The sequence below is a fragment of the Abrus precatorius genome, unplaced genomic scaffold (genome assembly GCF_003935025.1).
Source record: "Abrus precatorius isolate BTA unplaced genomic scaffold, Abrus_2018 Scaffold9, whole genome shotgun sequence".
NCBI lineage: Eukaryota > Viridiplantae > Streptophyta > Magnoliopsida > Fabales > Fabaceae > Abrus > Abrus precatorius.
This window is the reverse complement of record NW_020874439.1, coordinates 14087175-14104549: the sequence shown is the minus strand read 5'-3', so window position 1 is coordinate 14104549 and position 17375 is coordinate 14087175. Positions and strand designations below refer to the sequence as shown.

Here is a 17375-nt window from a genome sequence, read left to right as displayed (position 1 = left end):
AGCATCCATCTTATAAGCCTAGGCTTAGAATCTATCTTTTTTAGCAAATACTTCAAAGCAAAGTGATCAGTAAAAACCATAACTTTTGACCCTAACAGATATGATCTAAACTTGTCCAATGCAAATACTATGGCCAATAGTTCTTTTTCGGTTGTGGTGTAATTACACTGTGTAGGATCTAACGTTCTAGAGGCATAATAGGTAATGTGAGGAAACTTACTAACCCTCTGAGTCAACGCAGCCCCCACTGTAAAATTGGATGCATCACACATCAATTCGAATGGTTTAGTCCAATCTGGGGGTTGGATGATAGGTGTTACTTATACAACTGCTGTTGCACTGAAAGTAAACTGACTAGCAAGTGTACTAGTGTTGTTGTAGCAAGTTATAAAAAATCTTAGAATCAAATTGAGTTCCAAGTATCATCCTCAGGGAATAAAGTTCTCAATTACCACTTCACAAGATCACAATTAGTTGAGCTTTACAGATTTCAGATGGATTTGGTATGAATATATCAAAAAAGAAATTAGAAAGTAAAACAGAATAGATAGTACAAAAGTATGTAGTAAACAGATGTAGTAAACAGATGTAGAAAGAGTAGTTAGGAAATTGTTTCACCAAAACTTCAACATTGAATCAATAAAGTTCTGAACTTTCAAGCATTTAGATAGAATGACAATCAGTTTCACGTTATATTAATCAAAGGACAATCCCTTGCCTCAATGAATCTAGCATCTAATCAAATCACTCTAATCCCTTAGATCTAATCCAATCAAATGCTGCATTAAGTTTGAGAAACCAAAAGATTGCAAGATTAAGATATCTTATCCCTAAGAATAACCTTGGCAATTAATTCAGATCTGAGAAACAAATTCAATTCCCATTGATAAGAGTTCCTCTATGATTAGTTGATTAAATTTCCATTCAATCACTACTTTAACAACAAAATCAATCACTCAATCCAATCCAAAACTCAAAGTTTAGATCCAAAATCAATTCAACATTTCCATTTCAGATTCACAATTCCTAACCACAAAGAGTTTAGGCCAACATTACAAAAAGAGAAGAGAAGAGAAGAGAAGAAGAGAATGAACAAAGAAGAAACATCTTCAAGCCAATCTCCAATATGATCCCTCAAGAAATGAAGCTTGGTGTTCGTCCTCAATCTCCCTCTCTGACTCTCTCAACAACAAAAACAAATGGAAAACAAAAAATGAACAAAAACTACTAAATTCCTAAGCTAACTGTGTTTTATAGAATTCCTGCTCTGCTGGTGTGATCACTTTTGCCAACAATAGTAATCACGCAGAGGCTAATTCTTGCTTTCCACTTGCACGTGTTCACTTTTGCTGGTGATAGTAGCCATGCGCACTTCAAAGTGTTCACTTTTGTTGAAAATAGTAGCCACGCAGAAGCTTTCCTTACTGATGTCATGCGTGTGTTCACTTCTGCTAGAAATAGTGAACATGCAGAGGCTACCTTCTTGCACGTGTTCACTTTTGCGGATAATACTGAACAGGTGCAACAACTCTTCTTGGAGGACTCTCTGGAACACTCACTTTTTCTAGAAAAAGTGATTATGCAGAAGCTCTTCTCATTGCAAACTCTCTGGAACGATCACTTTTGCCAGTAAAAGTGATTACGCAAAAGCTCTTCTTCATTTTATGGTTCTGAAGTGATCACTTTCCCAGTGAAAGTGATCACTCAGAGACTGTTCTTCAATTATCAACTTCTTTCCTCCAATTTTTGCTACTTTTCTTCTATTTTTCCTTTGATCATCCAATCCTCATGAACTTAGCTCAGAATTCCCTACAAAAGCATACTTGAAATGTCACTTTTTACATAGAAAATCAATGAATTTTAAAATAACTATGTTTAAAAGTGACATACAACATGTTATTATTTTTTTAAGGGTTTTCTACTATTTCTAGCATGTTTTCTTTATTAATTGCACTAAAAACTATTGTAAAATACTAGTAAAATATGGATTCATCACTACCCCAAACTTGAATTTTTGCTTGTCCTCAAGCAAATTAGAACATATTAAGGGTGTAAATTCTTATTAATTGGAATCCAAAAACTTTTTACATTTTTCAGAAAAATTCAGATTAAAAATCTAGTTTACTTCAATGCATTCTAATTGTTTTCTCACTAAGTCATTCATCAATTCTTCATCATGATAGTCACACTTGAATTATCTGTTTGCTGCACAATCTCATTCATTTCAATCAAGCAAATCATTAAAGCTACATGCAAACAGAGTTGAGAAATATTATCATAGCTCTCAAAAAGTGTTTCTCTAACTCAATCAGTGTTTAAGCTTGTGTTTGCTCTCAACATCACCAAATTCATCAAACTCTGCCACAAGCTTGCCTATATTCTCTACCTCCTTTGCAAATTTACAATTAATCACATATCAAGAGGACTTTTTAGGTAATATTAAGGCTCAGGGACAGGTATGATTTCAATGAATTTAGGATATCAATGCAGCTAATTTCAAATAGAAAAAGATGCAAATTGAGTAGATAAGCTTTTAAACTTAGTAAGGGCTGCATCAACTATTTCTATTCTTAATCAACTTTCAATCACAGTTTAATTTTTTACAGAATTATCTACCAATTTCCTTTTCCTTTTTGATTTGTTGATTTCTTTTTATTTCTTTTTCATTTTTCTATTTTTACTTGCAGCTTTTTACTTCTTTTTCATATTTTCTCTGCATGACTTTTTCTTACTTTCTTATTTCATTTCAATCCTTTTCTCAATCCTTTTCTCTACCCCCAAACTTAAAACATTGCTTGTCCTCAAGTAATGCACTAGAAACATGATGTTACCTCAAACTTAGTTTTAAAACTTATCTTTGATTCAACTTAATTTGCCTCTTTTCTATTTGAATAGGTAAAATGGTTTTTCTAGAAAAGCTTGTATTGAGGTTAATCAAAGAAAGGCTATCAGCTCAAAGGGGCTAACTAGGACATTCAAGAATGAAAGGCAGTCTATTTGGCTCACTAGGTAAATATGAATAATGGCCTCCATCTTTTATGTGATTAGTGCAAAACAACATATTTAGTTAAGAAACAAAGCAAGTTCTAGAGAGTAAATCAGAATTTGAGATCAGTCACACATCAATGAATGAAAAGGTTCAAGTCTCACCAAGGAAGTAAATGGATAATATTCATCAATTCAGTTCACTATTTACTTCAAAAATTTGCATGAATAAAATGGCAAGACTGCTTTATTTTTTTAAAATACAAGTATGACAATCATGTTAAGAATGGGAAAAACAACTTATGTAATTCAACAATCAGAATTTCAATTAGGTGAAAATTAGGTTTATTTATCAAGAAAACAAAATCTAATGCAGTTTAATATTTTTCTAACTTGTGAATATTTTATGCAAACTGAAAGCTGTACACATGAAAATAGAGGTACATAATTAAACCCCCCTTTCATGGTAGTTGTGCATATTTCAATCATTCCATGCGCTCCTTGTTCAGAGTTTGAGAGCATGGTCTGTACAAAAACATCACAAGTTGTTCATCAATTATTAGATAAAAATTCAATAAAATTCAAAGCTAGTAGATATTTAAAACAGAGTTGTTCATAACCATAATAAAACTAAAATGTAATTACAACACTCAAAAGTCTGAACTTCTAATTACAATCTTTTGACAAAAATTAAACTAATGACAGAAATTTAAATTCCTAATCTACTCTTCATCTTCATCCTCATCTTCCAAATCATCTTCTTCTTCATCATCTTCTTCCTCTTCCGAAGCAGCTGCTAGTGGAGGAAAATGAGTTCTGTAGATGGGGAGGTCTTTAAAGACAGTTGACCTCAGGCAATTGGCATTCTCTGCTTGATCTAGAGTGTGGTACAAGTCTTCTTTGGTCATGCCCATCTTTTGACCAATGTTCATGAGAACACCTTTAAGAAGCATGATGCCAGCCTTCAGACTGCTGTGCAACTCATTCTGCCTCTCAGCTAAGGAGTTTTGTCTTTCAGCCATGAAGGCTATCTTCTCCTTCATTGTGGTTAGATTCTCTCTTTTATACTGGGAGGGAATTGGGGCTGCTGATGTGCAAGAGACAGTAGCATAAATCTCCTTCACCATAGCTACTATAATTGGAGATGCAGCTCTAATTTTGATTTGATAATCTCCAATTTCAATACCTGCATCCTCGCAAAGAACAGTTATTAAAAAAGGGAAAGCTAGAGAATCTCTTTCTCTTTTGAGGATGTCCAGAATGCATCCACTAATTACTTCTCCTACATCTATATAAAAATCATTAACTATAGCATATAGGAGTTCAGCTCTCTTCACTGCTAAAGTGGAGCTATGCCTAACAAGCATAAATGAACTCAAAATAAAGGTGCTCAACACTTTTGCAAAGGGCAAAAGGTTCTTGGTTGTGATGCATTTGGGCTTTTCTAATAGATTCAGCTCCCAAGTAGTCCCTGGTTTCCCTATCCTCTCAAGGACTTGAACATAGTCCTTGTCTTCAGCATCCCTGAACGCTTTAAAGTCTTGCTGCCCAGGTTGTTTTTGAGTCTTAATGTTGAGGACTCTATTGATGTTAGCAACAGAAAAATCAACTGTTGTCCCCTTGACCATTGAATGGTATTTAGGCAGCTGATCTCCCTTGAATCTCATGGCATTGGCATAAAATTCCTGTGTAATGTCTCTCTAGCCAATGCCAGCCATCATGCAGAAGGATTCCCATTCTCTTTTCTGAATTTCCTCCTTGTATTCTGGATAATGGTCTTCAGCTATCTCAATTGCTCTATCTTGGACAATCTTTCTTCTCAAGATATTAGCTCTGAAATAATTCTCATGAGCTATGCTCTTGAACCTTGGATTATGTTGAGGATTTGGCCTTGATGAAGAGGCTCCTGCTATTCTTCCACTCGTTGTTCTAGGAGTACCTCTAGAAAAGCCAACTGGAGTGTTGTCTGATGTCCTTACATTTTTTAAAATTTCCTGCATAAAAAGAATATTTCAATACACTGAAAGGCATGAATGCAATGCAATAAAAATTCTGCAGGACATTTTCAATTTCAGAACTGATCTCAGAATATCAAAATATGAACAATGCAGAACATAAAAATATCATAACAATGCAGAATATGGTTCCTTGAGGCATTTAAACTCAGATATTCATGATTTTGAATGCAAAATACTAGAGTTCAAGAGTTACATTTATACAGAAATTTCTTTCTAACTATTTTTCACTTTAAGTTCTAAGGTTAACTCATGCAATTTGTCAATGTAGGTCTTTTTCATCTAATAAATCTATCAATTGAAGTGAGAATTACTCTACATTGCCTTGTAATTGCATATTCAGATTAGTTATTAACAAGAAAATTTCTCTTTTTCCATTACTCAGTGTTTTCCACAATTCTGCAAAATGAAGAACCCTAATTTCTAAATCAAAGAAGTAAAATACTGACCTGGATTTGGAGAAATGTGTAGAATGAACTTCAGTTGAGTGCTTAGAAACAAATTTTCGTTCAGCAAAAAGTCAGACAGATTAAGAATTTGAGAAATGAGATGAAGAAATGAAGATTTGAGATTCTAAAAATGGCTCTGCGTGGTTCCTTTTATGCATTTTAATGGACACGCTTATTGCACATGGCCACTTTTTTCAGAAAAAATGGAAGTTGTAGAGATGATGCTGTGTGCGTGTTCACTATTGCTAGAAATAGTGAACGTTCTAGAGAGCTTTGCATTGAGTAATTTGAAATGAGCTGCGCGTGTTCACTTTTTCTGGAAAAAGTGATCACGCACAGGTAGTATCTTTTTGCGTGATTACTATTCCTAGAAAAAGTGGCAACGCGCATCAACCTTAACTTGAAACTACACATTACTTATGCGTGTGATCACTATTATTGGAAAAACTAACTACGTGCATCACATTACCTCTATTTAAGCCTGAGCGTGGTTACTTTCACTGGGAAAAGTGATTGTTCCAGAGAAAGGTGTTTTTCCTTGCTCCTCTGCGTGATCACTTTCATCAGCAAAAGTGATTGTTCAGAATGAAACCCTGTAATTGAAGCTCTGCATGATCATTTTTCTGCAAAATAGTGACTCCTTTTGTTATTCAAAGCTCCTTAGAAACTTAATTGCCTCATGCATTCAATTTCAATCATCTCATTTATGCATCCACAACATAAACCTTCATTGAATTAACATATTATTCCTAAAACACATATAAAAGAGAATCTAAAAATTAGAAAATTGCAGAAATTGAAATAAAGAATTAACAAAAGTTAAAGTAAAATGCAAATAGAGTAAAAATGGTTCAGAAATGTGAGTTGCCTCTCACAAAGCGCTCTTTTAATGTCACTAGCTTGACGTTAAATGTTCGTCATTGCTGAGAAACCAAGTTAAAGCAAAAGGTGTTCTTATTGAATTCTCCTCCATTGTAAATCTTCAGTCTTTGGCCATTGACTTTAAACTTTCTCCCTTCTCTCTGATCTTCAAGTAACACAGCACCAAAGGGAGATACTTCCTTTATCATAAAAGGTCCTGACCATCTAGACTTGAGTTTTCCAGGGAACAACTTCAATCTAGAGTTGAATAATAGAACTAGCTGCCCTAGTTTGAATTCTCTCTGCAGGATGAATCTGTCATGTATTCTTTTAGTCCTTTCTTTATACAGTTTTGCATTTTCATATGCAAATTATCTGAATTCCTCCAATTCATGTAGCTGTAGCACTCTCTTTTCTCCAGCCTTGGTTGAATCAAAATTCAGCCATTTAGTAGTCCAATATGCTCTATGTTCAAGTTCCACAGGAAGATGACATGATTTCCCAAACACTAATTGATATGGTGACATACCAATTGGTGTTTTGAATACAGTTCTATATGCCCATAATGTATCATCTAGCTTCCTTGACCAATCTTTTTTTGAGTTACTAACTACTTTCTCTAAGATCTTCTTGATTTCTCTGTTTGAAATTTCCACTTGTCCACTTGTTTGAGGATGATAAGGAGTTGCTACTCTGTATTTTACTCCATACTTATCCAGAACATTATCAAGGTATTTATTGCAGAAGTGTGATCCTCTATCACTAATCAGAATTCTTGGCACTCCAAATCTTGAAAAAATGTTTTTCTTTATGAAGGAAATCACCACTTTGGCTTCGTTTGTTCTGGTTGGTATAGCTTCCACGCATTTAGACAGATAATCCACTGCCACAAGTATGTATTCATGAGAAAAAGAAGTTGGAAAGGGTCCTATAAAGTCTATTCCCCATACATCAAACAGTTCCACCTCCAAAATATTGTTCAAAGGCATCTCATGTCTTCTGGAAATGTTACCAACTCTTTGGCATTTATCACAGTTTTCTACATAAATTTTTGCATCTCTGAACAATGTAGGCCAGAAAAATCCAGCTTGTAATACTTTGGTAGCTATTCTTGATCCACCATGATGGCCTCCATAATCTGAATTGTGGCAATGCCATAGGATATCAACTTGTTCTTTCTGTTGAATACATCTTCTCAAAATGCCATCTACTCCAATTTTGAATAGATGAGGATCTTCCCAAATATAGAACTTGCTGTCATGAAGAAATTTCTTTCTTTGTTGTCAATTCATTCTCTTTGGAATGTGCTAAGTGGCCTTAAAATTTGCTATATCAGCAAACCAAGGTAATTCATCTACAGTTAGCAGCTTTTCATCAGGAAATTCTTCATTAATATCCAAGTAATCTGATGGCAATGTGTCCAATGGAATTATGGATAGATGGTCTGCAACACCATTCTCTTTTCCTTTCTTATCTCGAATTTCTAACTCAAATTCTTGAAGTAGTAGAATCCATCTCAGCAGTCTTGGTTTAGCATCCTGCTTAGAAAACAAATATTTCAGAGCAGCATAGTCAGTATATACCACAACCTTGGACCCTACTAAATAAGACCTGAATTTATCAAAAGCAAATACTATAGCAAGCAACTCTTTTTCAGTGGTTGTGTAATTAATCTGTGCAGAGTTTAGGACTCTATTAGCATAGTAAATCACATGTAGTCTTTTATCTTTTCTTTGTCCTAATACAGCACCCACTGCATTGTCACTTGCATCACACATTAGCTCAAATGGTATAGTCCAGTCAGGTTTAACAAGAATTGGAGCAGAAATCAGTTTTTCTTTTAAAACAGTAAAAGCATGCATACAAGATTCATCAAATACAAATGCTGCATCCTTTACAAGCAAGTCACTAAGAGGTTTGGCAATTTTAGAAAAATCTTTAATGAACCTCCTATAAAACCCAGCATGGCCTAAGAAACTTCTAATTCCTTTCACATTCACAGGTGGAGGTAATTTACTAATCACTTCTATTTTAGCTTGATCAACCTCCATTCCTCTAATTGAAATCTTATGGCCAAGCATTATTCCTTCTTGCACCATAAAGTGACATTTCTCCCAATTCAACACCAAGTTGGTGTCTTGACATCTCTGCAAAACAATAGACAAATTAGATAAATAATCATCAAATGAATTCCCAAAAACAGAAAAATCGTCCATGAATACCTCAATTATTTTCTCAACCAAGTTAGAAAAAATAGCTAACATGCACCTTTGAAATGTAGCTGGAGCATTACACAGCCCAAAAGGCATTCTTCTATATGCAAATATTCCAAAGGAACAAGTAAAAGTAGTTTTTTCTTGATCAATTGGATCTACAGCAATTTTGTTATAGCCAGAATATCCATCTAAAAAGTAGTAAAATGCATGTCCAGCTAACCTTTCTAGCATTTGGTCTACAAGAGGTAGAGGAAAATGATCTTTTCTGGTTGCATCATTCAGCTTTCTATAATCTATACACATCCTCCATCCTGTGACAGTCCTTGTGGGTATCAACTCATTCTTTTCATTTGGTACTACAGTCATTCCACCCTTTTTAGGTACCACTTGCACAGGACTTACCCAATTGTTGTCTGAAATAGGATATATGATCCCTGCATCTAATAGTTTAATGATTTCTTTCCTTACCACTTCCTTCATGGCAGGGTTTAATCTTCTTTGAGGTTGCACAACTGGTTTAAAATTTTCTTCAAATAAAATTCTGTGCTTACAAAAGGCTGGATTTATACCTTTTAAATCTGAAATGTTCCACCCTATTGCTGATTTATGGGTTCTCAAAATTCTCAGCAACTTCCCCTCTTCTTCTTCCTTGAGTTCATTGCTTATGATAACTGGATTTTCATGTTTATGATCCAACAATGCATATCTTAAGTGAGATGGAAGTTGCTTTAATTCCAGCTTCTGACTTTTCTCTTCTTCTCCTTCATTTTTCAACTCTTCTTTGATCAGTTATTTTGCAGGTATTAAAATAGGTAGAGTTTCCAATTACTGCTCCATTTCTAATACATTTTCATCTTCAAAATGCAAAGATTTAGTATTTCCTGTAGCTATGGTTTCTCTCAACACAGAAATTTCATCAAATCCATTCAAAGAATAAGAAGTGATTATAGAATCCAATGTATCTGCTCTCATACATGTGTTATCATCAATTGGATATTTCAAAGCTTCAAATACATTAAATATTACCTTTTCCTCTTGAACTCTAAGCATTAACTCTCCTTTTTGCACATCAATGAGAACTCGTCCAGTTGCAAGGAAAGGTCTGCCTAAGATTAATGGTATGTTTGCATCTACCTCCATGTCCAATATGATAAAATCTGCAGGAAAAATAAATTTGTCAACCTTAACCAACAAATCCTCTACTACTCCATATGGGTAAGTATATGATCTATCAGCTAATTGCAATGTAATGTTGGTTGGTTTCACTTCTTCTATCCCCAATTTCTTCATAATGGCTAATGGCATCAAATTAATGCTTGCCCCCAAGTCACACAATGCTTTTCCCCAACATCAAAATAATAAAATGTTGCATGTCACTTTTAAACATAGTTATTTTAAAATTCATTGATTTTCTATGTAAAAAGTGACATTTCAAGTATGCTTTTGTAGGGAATTCTGAGCTAAGTTCATGAGGATTGGATGATCAAAGGAAAAATAGAAGAAAAGTAGCAAAAATTGGAGGAAAAAAGTTGATAATTGAAGAACAACCTTTGAGTGATCACTTTCGCTGGTGAAAGTGATCACTCCATAACCATAAAATGAAGAAGAGCTTTTGTGTAATCACTTTTGCTGGCAAAAGTGATCGCTCCAGAGAGGTTGCAATGAGATGAGCTTCTACATAATCACTTTTTTTGGAAATAATGAGCGTTCCAGAGAGTCCTCCAAGAAGAGTAGCTGCGCGTGTGCACTATTATCCACAAAAGTGAACACGCGCAAGAAGGTAGCTTCTGCGTGTTCACTATTTCTAGCAGAAGTGAACACGCGCATGACATTAAGTAAGGGAAGCTTCTGCATGGCTACTATTTTCAACAAAAGTGAACATTTTGAAGTGCGCGTGGCTACTATCACTAGCAAAAGTGAACACGCGCAAGTGGAAATGAAGAATTAGCTTCTGCGTGATTAATATTGCTGGAAAAAGTGATCACGCCAGCAGAGCGGGGATTATATAAAAGGCAGTTAGCTCAGGAATTTAGGAAGTTTTTGGTTCCTTTTTCATTTTCTATTTGTTTTTGTTGTTGAGAGAGTCAGAGAGGGAGATTGAGGACGAACATCTAGCTTCATTTCTTGAGGGATTAGATTAGAGATTGGCTTGAAGATGTTTCTTCTTTGTTCATTCTCTTCTTCTCTTCTCTTCTCTTCTCTTCTCTTCTCTTTTTGTAATGTTTGCCTAAACTCTGTGGTTAGGAATTGTGAATCTGAAATGGAAATGTTGAATTGATTTTGGATTGAACTTTGAGTTTTTGATTGGATTGAGTGATTGATTCTACTGTTAAAGTAGTGATTGAATGGAAATTTGATCAACTAATCATAGAGGAACTCTTATCAATGGGAATTGAATTTGTTTCTCAGATCTGAATTAATTGCCAAGGTTATTGGTTTCTTAGGGATAAGATATCTTAATCTTGCAATCTTTTGGTTTCTCAAATTTAATGCAGCATTTGATTGTATTAGATCGAAGGGATTAGAGTGATTTGATTAGATGCTAGATTCATTGAGGCAAGGGATTGTCCTTTGATTAATATAACGTGAAACTGATTGTCATTCCATCTAAATGCTTGAAAGTTCAGAACTTTCTTGATTCAATGTTGAAGTTTTGGTGAAACAATTTCCTAACTACTCTTTCTACATCTGTTTACTATACACTTTTGTACTAAATGTTCTGTTTTACTTTCTAATTTCATTTTTGATACATTCATACCAAATCCATCTGAAATTCGTAAAGCTCAACTAATTGTGATCTTGTGAAGTGGTAATTGAGAACTTTATTCCCTGAGGACGATACTTGAAACTCAGTTTGATTCTAAGATTTTTTAAAACTTGCTACAACAACACTAGTACACTTGTTAGTCAGTTTACTTTCAGTGCAACAACAGTTGTAAAAGTTAACACATGAGGGGTAAGAAAGCTGTGAAATAACATCTAATTTTGCAGGATCAACCTCAATGCCTTTTTCAGAGATTATGTGGCCTAGAACTACACCCTGCTCTACCATAAAATGACATTTCTCAAAGTTAAGTACAAAGTTAGTTTCAATACACCTCTTCAAGACTTTTTCTAAATTGACTAAACATGCATGAAAGGATGTGCCATAAACTGTGAAGTCGTCCATGTAGACCTCTATGCAATGCTCCACTAAATCAGAAAAAATACTAAACATGCATCTCTGGAATGTGCCAGGAGCATTACATAGGCCAAAAGGCATTCTTCGATAAGCGAAGGTGCCAAAGGGACATGTAAATGTGGTTTTCTCCTGGTCTTAAGGGGCAATACATATTTGGAAATAACCAGAGTAACCATCTAAAAAGCAATAGTGGGACTTACTGTCAATCTTTCAAGCATTTAATCAATGAAGGGTAGTGGGAAGTGGTCTTTCCTTGTTGCCTGGTTCAGCCGCCTGTAGTCTATGCAGACTCTTCAGCTGTTCTGGACTCTGGTAGGTATCATTTCATTCTTCTCATTCTTGACCACAGTAAGTCCAGATTTCTTTGGGACCACTTGCACAGGGCTAACCCAGGTGCTATCAGAGATTAGGTATATGATCCCAACTTGAAGCAACTTGGTGACTTCCTTCTTCATCACATCTAGGATGATGGGATTCACCCTCCTTTGAGGTTGTCTCACCGGTTTAGCATCCTCTTCCAACAAAATTCTATGCATGCACATGGAGGGGCTAATTCCTGGTATATCAGCAAGTGTCCACCCAATGGCTCTTTTGTGCTTCTTGATCACTTCTAGCAACTTCTCCTCTTGATCACTATCAAGCTTGGTGGAGATGATAACTGGGAGCTTCTCATTTGGTTCCAAATAGACATATTTCAGATGCTCCGGTAGAGGCTTTAACTCCAATGTGGGAGGTTGCTCTATAGAGGGAAGTGATTTAGCATTTTCATTTGACAAAATCTCTGCAACATTCAAATCAAAGAGGTTAGATTCAACTGTATTTGCTAAATCCAATACTTCACATTCTACCCCTATGGAATTATCAACTTTATCAACATTAAAAATTTTAGAACTTTCATTCAAATAATCAGAATTTTCAGCACCAAGTATCATACAAAGAATTTTCATATGATTCATAAACAAAAGCATCTACACAATGGGAAAAATTAAGGAAAGAATTTCTCAAAATTTTGGTCCAGCTCCCATCCACTAATGCATCAAATACATCAATATGGAAGACAGAATGTTCTTCAATTGGATGTTTCATGGCATCCAATATGTTGAAGCGCACAATGTTCTCCCCAAATTCCATGGTGAGTGAACCGGCATGTACATCAATCTTCGTTCTCGCAGTCTTCAAGAACGGTCTTCCCAAAATGATTGGTGCAGAATTTTCAAGAACTTGGCGTACTTGGGTATTTGTTTAATTGCCTCTAGCAAGGGTATATTCACCTCAACCTTTCTGAAGGTATCCAAGATTTCTTTGTCACTCTCCTCAGCTTTCTTACTTGGTTTGGTAACCATAACCCTTTGAGGAAAAAGTGGTGGGATTGCCTTTTCAGCTTCTTCTACCAGTTCTTGAGTGGTGGGTGCATTTTCTTCCTCCCTTTCATCAACCAAGGGGCATGGGATCTCCTTCTCCCTAGGCATTTTAGGCTCTTGCATTACCTTCCCAGACCGCAGAGTAATTGCACTGACATTCTTTGGGTTTGTGACTGTCTGTGCTGGGAGGTTGCCTAAACCTTGGGACTGAATCTAATTTATAGAGGAAGCCAATTGTCCCATCTGGTTCTCAATTGTTCTGATACTAGCCTCTGTTCGCTGTTGAAAGTTAATGTTGCTCATGTCCATCTGCTTAACAAGCTCCTCCAATGAAGGCTCATTCTTTTGACAGGAAGAGGCTTGGGATGAGGACGCTTGCTGCTGTTGGTGAGGCTGTTGCCCATGTTTTTGATCATTCCATTGGCGTGGCTGATGTGGCCTGCCTTGACCAGCTTGGTAGTTGTTGCTTTGCTGATTTTGCTGGTTGGAATTTCCTCCCCACCTCAAGTTTGGATGATTTCTCCAACCCGGGTTATACCGGTTTGAAGAAAGATCCCAGTTTGGTTGTTGTTGCGGCTGCTGAAAAGGAAATTTATTAGTGTAAATATTTGCAGCATAGGCTTGGGGGTTACCTTTAGAAGTGTCTGACTCCTGCAATATAGGGCAGCTGTCTGTGTAATCATCCGCAGCTGAGCATATTCCGCAAAGCGTAGCTGGAATTGGTGGTGGAGGTGTTGCAGAGACAGCACTCTTTTGCATTGTAGCCAATTACTTTACCATGGAGGCAAGCTCATCAATCTTGTGCTCCAATTTGTTTTGCAGGTTTGGCATCCCACGTGCCATCATTAGTGACCAAGGAAGTCATTTTTGCAACAAGACAATGGAAGTTCTGCTGAGAAAATATGGAGTTCTGCACAAAGTTTCCATAGCCTACTACCCTCAAATGAATGGCCAGGCCGAACTCTCCAACAAAGAAATTAAGAAAATACTTGAAAGAGTTGTGCAGCCCCATAGAAAAGATTGGAGCCGTAGGCTAGATGATGCCTTGTGGGCACACAGGACTGCATTCAAAGCACCCTTGGGCATGTCTCCTTATAGAATAGTCTTTGGAAAAGCTTGCCATTTACCAGTGGAGATAGAGCAAAAGGCATATTGGGCAGTGAAGGTGATGAATCCATATTTTTACTGATATTTTAGCATAATTCTAGCTCATTTAATAAGAAAAATATATGAAGATAGCAGAAAAACTCAGAAAAAGAGAATGATTGAAAGTTTTATTTCAATTTGTAGTTATTTTCGCATTTGTAGAATTTATGCTTAGTTCTTAAGGAATTTATCTTGTTTTTGAAGGAATAATCTGAGCAAAAGTCATGGAAATGGATTATCAATGGAAAGGAAGAGGAAGAACGGCAATGTTGGACTCCAAAATACAAGAATTATGGGATGTAGGCTGGGCGTGATCACTATTGTTAGTGAAAGTGATCATTCCAGAGCCTAAATGAGAAGAGGAGCCTGTGCGTTATCACTTTCGCCAGCGAAAGTGAACGTTCCAGAGAAGACTCTATTCCTGAGGAGCTGCGCGTTGTCACTTTCGCCAGCGAAAGTGAGCGTTCCAGAGGCACTTGTATCAGGACAGCTTGCGCGTGGTTACTATTACTCACGAAAGTGATCACGCGCAGCCCTTGACCTCCTGCGTTGCCACTATTCTGAATAAAAGTGAATGTTCCAGAGAAGCCTTCAACTCTGCAAGTTGCGCGTGGTTACTCTTGCTCTTGAAAGTGAACACGCGCACTACATAAAGCTTCTGCGTGGTTACTCTTGTGAAGAAAAGTGACAACACGCAGAACTGGGGTTTCTATATATACATGATTGAAGCGCGAAAACCGGGATCGGTTGCTCATTTTCTGTTTTGTTAGTTAGATTCTCGTTGAGAGAGAGTGGAGAGAAGATTGGGGTCGAAGCTTGAAGCTCCAAGAAGAGGGATCAGATTGGAGCTCGTGGCCATGGCTGCTCTGCATTCTTCTTCTTCTTCTTCTTCTTCTTTCTCTGTTTTTGTTGCAATGTGTGCTTAATTTCCCATAGTTAGGGGTTTATGGAACTCGAATTGATGTATTGATTCGACTTTATCTTCTGAACTTTAAGTTCTTGGATTAATTGAGTTGTTAATTCTGCTTTTCATGCAATCTCTGAATGGAAATTCATTTGATTAATCAAGAGGAATCTTTACCAATGGGAATTGGATTGTTTGCTCTGATCTGGATTAGCAACCAGAGTTTAGGGATTTCTTAGGGATTAGGAGACCTAATTCTGCAATCTTATAGTTCTAATTCTTAATGCAACCTGAAATTGAATCTCACCTAAGGGATTAGGGAGGTTTAGTGGATTGTTAGGGTCAATGAGTTAAGGAATTAACCTTTGGCTAGATATATGTGAAACTGATTGTCAATTATTCAATTGCTTGAATGTTCAGAGGATTTAATTGGATTGATATTGATATTCTTGTGAAGTAAATTCCTAACTATCCTTCATTGCTATTTCATTTCATCACAAATCTTATACTCTGTTTCTCTGCAAGTTCTTTGCTTTAATTGCTTTGGTTTATTGCTGTTATATGTTACAAATCTCCTTCAAAAATTCGTATGGCTCAAATGGTTATAATTCTGTGAAGTGGTACTTGAAACCTAAATTCCCTATGGAGACGATATTTTGATCTTAAATTTACTCATCACTTGCTGCAATCCTAGTGCACTTGCTAGTGTTAGATTGCGAACAACAAGTTTTTGGCGCCGTTGCCGGGGAATTAGAGTTTCAATATCATTAGTAACATAAGAATAGCTAGATTGAGTATTTTGTTCTCTGAATTTCTGTACTAGTAGTCTGTAGTTAGACATTTTGTCCATTCTGCATAATTCTGCAACTTTTAAACTTGTGTTTCAATTACTTTTACTGATATTTACTGCATAATTTTCGTGGTGCAGTTCTGAATACTAACTTGTAGTTTACTTTTGCTTCATTTTGAATTGTATATGCGTGGCAAAAACAAAAACAAATCAACTCTAGTCTTTGATCCTGACATAGACATAACCTTAAGAAGATTGAGAAAAGAGTCTAGAGCAGAAAAAGCTATAGGGAGTGATAGTGAGTTAGAAGCTGTCCATTCTCCAGAATCTCAGAGTAATCCTAGAGTGAAAAGAACACCTACATCTTTGAGACAACTAAATTCAGAAATAGAGATGGCAGAACAAAATAGAATTAGAACATTAGGAGACTATGCAATTCCTAACATGCAAGGTTTTAACTCTTCTATAATCAGGCCAACTATTCAAGCCAACCATTTTGAGATTAAACCTGCTTTATTACACTTAGTCCAACAAGATCAGTTTTCTGGTGGAAATTCTGATGATCCTAACTTACATATTTCAAATTTTCTACAGCTATGTGACACCATAAGAATAAATGGGGTTAGTGAAGAAGCCATCAGACTGAGACTATTTCCTTTTTCCTTGAGGGATAGAGCAAAATGCTGGTTACAAGCTCAACCACAAGGAAGCATCACAACCTGGACAGAACTTGTGAATAAGTTTTTAACCAAGTACTTCCCTCCATCCAAAGCTGCTAAGTTGAGAGGAGAAATTACATCCTTTGTGCAGCAAGAAGGAGAATCATTGTATGAAGCTTGGGAAAGATACAAAGAATTGCTAAGAAGGTGTCCACATCATTATATTCCAGATTGGATGCAATTAGAGACTTTTTATAATGGGATGAATGCAGTAACAAGAACAATGGTTGATGCTGCTGCTGGAGGTTCATTAAATACAAAATCCTTGGAAGAAGCTCAAAGGATTATTGACATGATGGCATCTTCAATGTATCAGAATTCAAACTCAAGGAATCAAGGAAGAAACTCTAGTCATGAAGCTAAAGTTCTGGAAACTTTTCTTGCACAAAATCAGCTACAAAATCAAATGTTTTCAGAACAATTAGCTGCCTTAACACAACAAATCAACAATCTGCAAACAGGGAGTATGCCTAACAGTCAGCTAAGTTGTGATTTTTGTGGAGGAAACCATGCAAATGGTGCATGTGAGGCATCCACAAGTGAACCACAAGAGCAAGTGAATTATATGAATAATTTTCAGAGACAACAACCATCATATCCCCCTGGATTTCAATTTTCAAATAATAGAACTCAACAGTATTCTAATTGGAATAATCAATATTCTGCTGCAAAGAATTCTAACTCAAATTTGCCTTTTTCTAATGCAGGTTCAGCAACACAACAGCCTTATTTTCAGAGGAATTCATCC

At 36.1% G+C, this 17375-nt stretch overlaps 1 non-coding gene across 1 annotated transcript; it reads right to left on the bottom strand.

Moving 5' to 3' along the window:
• Positions 1-16685: 16685 nt before the first annotated feature.
• LOC113851775 lies at positions 16686-16792 on the bottom strand. Its single transcript, XR_003502340.1, has one exon. It is a non-coding gene; the product is annotated as a small nucleolar RNA R71 (small nucleolar RNA).
• Positions 16793-17375: the final 583 nt, after the last annotated feature.